At 45.3% G+C, this 4654-nt stretch overlaps 1 long non-coding RNA gene across 1 annotated transcript; it reads left to right on the top strand.

The window, feature by feature from the left end:
• Nucleotides 1–576: 576 nt before the first annotated feature.
• Nucleotides 577–3893, top strand: LOC106892146. The gene is made up of 3 exons (XR_001412828.1): nucleotides 577–1283; nucleotides 2866–2974; nucleotides 3527–3893. It is a non-coding gene; the product is annotated as an uncharacterized LOC106892146 (long non-coding RNA).
• The last annotated feature ends 761 nt before the right edge of the window (nucleotides 3894–4654 follow it).

Here is a 4654-nt window from a genome sequence, read left to right as displayed (position 1 = left end):
TTAGAGGGGCAGGGGGTGCCCAGGGGCAGAGAGGAGAGGAGCAGAGATGCAAAGGGGAGGAGGGATGGGGAAAAGGCAGAGATGCGAAGGGGGCAGAGAAGAGAAGGGGAGGGATGTAAATGAGAGAGGTGCAAAAGGGGAGGTGAAAAGGGAGGGATACACAAGGGGAGGGATGCAAAGAGTTGCAAAGAGGAGGGATGCAAAAGGAAGAGGTGGACGGGACGGAGAGTGCAAAGAGGCAAGAAGAGCAGAGATGCAAAGGGCAAAGGGTGGGGGCAGCTGCTGCCCCCTTTCCCGGGGTGGGCACTGGCAGCACCCAGAGATTTGGGAGGTAAAGGGATGGCTCGTAGGGGAATGGGAATGCGAGGGTCCCAGTGGAGCAGGGGGCTGTGCACAGATCCTGCTGGGAAAGAAGAGCCTGGGAAACTAACTGAAAATGTGTGGGGTGGGAAAAGCTTCTAACCCTGCTCACCCGCTTCAGATGAAGATGGAGAAAAACTTTTAAGTAGAGGAGAGCAGCTCTTCCCAGCAGCCTGCAGTCGTTTTTCAAAATGCATCTGGTGAGCAAGGTAAAAATAAAAAGCCAGCTCTCTCTATATTTTTGCTTTCCGCTGCTTCCTCCTAGAACTGGCTGAGGCAGCTTTAGGCTTTTCCAGCTTTTTGGCAGATGGGTCAGAGACTGACCCTCTCCTCTCACACAAACTGCTGTGGAGCTTCTCCTGAGGGTCCCCAGAGGCCCCACACCACTCAGCAGCCCAAAATAGCCACCTTCTATTTCAGTATTCTCCTTTTCCCATTTCAGTATTCTCCTTTTCCCATTTCAGTATTCTCCTTTTTCCCACATCTGGTCTGGTTGGGGATAATAGAGTCAGGAATGGGCACGGGACGCTTAAAAACTTTTGTTAGAATAGGAATATCATGGAGACACGGTCCCTCTTAAACATCTTCATAGCTGGGATGGTTACTAAAAGTTTGACAGTATGTTCTAGCTGGTTTAATCTCATCCTCCGTCTGCCTGTGTCCATCTGCCTCCCCAGTCCTCCACAAGGACTGGGAGCTCTTGGGAGCAGAAGGTGCCTTTTTGTTCCATGCTCGTGCTGTGCCCGGTTTAGGGGGGTCCTCGTGCATCAGCGCCGTTCCAAATAATGTGCAAAATAATGAATCATCAGTTAAATAATGCTGAGCCAAGTTCATGACAGTGAGACAAGACTTCCTCTGTGACAAGTGTCTCCCCCTGGAATATTTTCGTCAGACTCAGCTGTGTGCTGAAGAGTTTAACAAAGGTAATATTCATATTTCATGATGGCATGGTCCTACAACATATTTCATCATAGCTTTACACAAGAACAGCAAAGTTGGCTCTTGCTAAAACAGAAACAGATTTTGATATATTTTTTTTCCTAACAAAAGCTCCAGAATGACTGCTAGAGATTTTCATAACTATTTTTATAATCTATTTCTTTAAGATCAGCAAATTGCTTCACAACTTTCAGGAAAGCTTAAAAGACAGTCCCGAAAAGAATTTTTTAAAGAAAATATCCCCAGGAAATCCCAACAGACCAACAGGCTCAATATATTTTTTAATGTTAACCATCAGGAAAAACTGCTTTTGCTTTGGAAACTGCAAGGACTAAAGAGTGTTAGAGAAAGTTTCAGAACCTCATTTGGTAGTTTTGAGATATATAAATAAGAACTAAGGAGAAAAACCAAGAATTGAGGCTGATGTTGACTGCAGACAAAACTGAGGCAGTCCTGACACGGGGGTCATGTGAAGAAAGAGAGAAGTGCCCCAAGTGATGGGAGAGATGCTGGAGGCATTTTGTGCAATCTACTGCACATGGAGACCTTGCTGCAAACCTCTGGTTTCTGTTGAGAAATGGTGCTTTGTAACATTGGCAAAGACACAGGCGTCATGTGAAGAAAGAGAGAAGTGCCCCAAGTGATGGGAGAGATGTTCAGCCCATCCAAGGTGGTCTCTCCATGGTCTGTCCATGTGGTACAACTGACATTAGAGCTTCATGGCTTCAGCAACATGAATCTCACAGTGGGTGTGGGCAGTAACATTCAGGTATGTTATTACTGCAGCACTGCTGCTGAGGAGGTAGAGCTCCAAATGTTCAGCCCATCCAAGGTGGTCTCTCCATGTCTCTCCATGGTCTGTCCGTGTGGTTCAACTGGTGTGTTCAGCCCATCCAAGGTGGTCTCTCCATGGTCTGTCCATGTGGTACAACTGACATTAGAGCTTCATGGCTTCAGCAACATGAATTTCCTAGTGGGTGTGGGCAGCAACTGCTGCTGAGGAGGTAGAGCTCCAAGAAGCCAATGAGATGTTTGTATCCGTAGGTTGGTTGGTTTTGTCCTGGGAACCAAATTCTTAGTTTGTGTGAAACTCAGTTGCTATTTTTTCTGTGTATACACAGGAAATTAATATCTTCCGGGTAGAAGAGTCTCGTATTTAAGCTTCATCTCTGTTTACTGTGTGTTCCAAGTGAGTAATGGTCAACTGTCCTCAAACCACTTTGGAAATACCTAATCTAAGCTGTGATCTGCTCTGCTATTCCTCACATTCCCTTTTGGCACCATGTAGCAGCTGGGAAGGAGGACAGGGTGAGAAAGGGATGGACATGGGCAGCTCAGGCCCAAAATATGGTTGTGTCTTTGCTTAATACTGCTGTAAGTAGCTAAATTAAACTGTTTATATTTGGCCAGAGTGTTTGAGTCAGTGAGCCATCTCAGACAACAACACAGCATTTGCTGGTGTGCGCTGGCTATGGCTGATGCTCTCCAACTCTCTTTTTGGTGGTGATTACCAGAGTGTGGAAGCAAGTAATTAATGTTCTTTGGAATTTCTCTGTCATCCTGCAGAGTGGTCGTGGTGGTGTTTTGAGGATACAGTGGGAGTCCATGGAGCTGCCTTCAGAGCTGAATGAGCTGAAGGGAGGTCTTGGCCATGACTCTGGAGCAGATGCAGTAGGTACGCAAGTCTGCACATAAAAATAAAAATACCTCTGACTTGAAAGTGTCTGATTTCCCTGTTCTATTCAATTTGTGTTTGCTGGTGCTGTGCCCACTGTCATTGTAAGGGCTCAGGGTGGCTTGTCTTCTCTTGTGCCCTCTGCAAGACATCCCCAGCTGAGACCTCTCCCTGTTAGGAGTCTTTCTGGAGATTCATCAGTGTGTAACCTTTCCTTCCCATCCTGACAAGCTGGTCCTTTGGCCTATTTGCTGTTTGAGTTTATTTGCAACTTTCAGATCCATATTTTAGTAAAGGGTTAGAACCATCTACATTCAGATCACCGTGAATAACACGATTTTGCTCTTAAATTTCTCTCCACAGAACCATCAATTTTCTTCTCTTTTCCTTCATTTCCAAGGTAGTAAAAAGTAGCAGGAGCATCTGAATCCGTTCCAGGAGTCCTTTCTCTTCCAGCTCTGGATAACAAGGAATTAGTGACACGAAGTAAGGATTTAGAAACCCTCCCTGGAGATCGCATCCTTCAGATCTGTGTTTGCTCTTTCTCTGCAGGGATCCACCGGCTGATCTGAGACGTTCCTCAGTGCAGTGTGAATACTTTTGTGCTGTGAACTCAGCGTGGGTCTGACGAGAGCTGTAGCCAAAACCAGCTAATCAGAGGAGCACCAATAGAGCCAATTACCGCTCAGGCCGTGCTTTCAGCCACTCATGCATGTGCCACAGTTATTCATTCACTTCCTCTGCTTAGATAGTCTTGTAGACTTGTGGTTTTCTCAGGCAGGAGCTCTTCCTTTTCTTCCACACATCTTTACAGATATTTAAACCAAAGGTTTCTCCCTCCGGGCTGTGTCATTTTCTTTGCTGTTTCTGTGGCGATGCGGGTGATTTAAGCCTTTTAATAAAATATAACTCTGCTCTGTCTCTCTCTCTTTGCCTTTAAAGTATGGACAGAGTTGAGTGTTAGTCCAGGTACCATACAAGAGAGCACGGTGCTTGGAGTCTGGCTGCCTTTCTGATGGGTGTAGGTGATCTGAAACCTCAGCCCAGCTGTCTTTTATTTATACATCCGCAGTGATTCCTTTGTAGTCCAGGGTACAAAATATCAAACGCAGATTTCTTCCCCCCCTGCCCACCCTTCTTTAAACTGGGCAACCTACAAAGATGAATATTTGGCTGTGTTAGTGTCCCCACAGGAAGAGGTATTTTCGTTACCTTCTTCTCTCTACGCTTCTCTAATTTGAGTCACTCTTCTCATACTCAGCATTTGGTCCATCATATTCAACTGGTTTTGTACCAATAAATGGGCTGGGTGGTTCCTATTAAAAAAAAACAAAACAAAACAAAACAAACCAGTAGTTCTTTTTGTTTTTTCTCTTTTTCTTTTGAAGAGTAATCAGGATCATGAAAAAACAGGATCTGTCTGTGGGGATCAACTGGGAATACACTGCTTTCTCAAAGAATTTGCAAAAATTTACTTTATGCACAGCAGTAAAAAGACTTTAATGCCATTTAGACTTTGAATGGAAAAGCGTGTAGAAGGACCAAAGAGTTGGTATGGATGGAGACCTTTGCTTACACCTTCATTTTATCTTTCTGCCCTTTCTTGGCCTCTTTGGCCTTTTTTCCTTCACAACAGTCCATCTTCCCCATCCTGCCCCCACTGTGCCAGCAGAGTCCTGC

Source organism: Calidris pugnax, unplaced genomic scaffold (assembly GCF_001431845.1).
Source record: "Calidris pugnax isolate Ruff unplaced genomic scaffold, ASM143184v1 scaffold125, whole genome shotgun sequence".
Classification (NCBI taxonomy): domain Eukaryota; kingdom Metazoa; phylum Chordata; class Aves; order Charadriiformes; family Scolopacidae; genus Calidris; species Calidris pugnax.
Note: the sequence above shows the minus strand (reverse complement) of the source record. Positions and strands in the feature narration are given on the sequence as shown.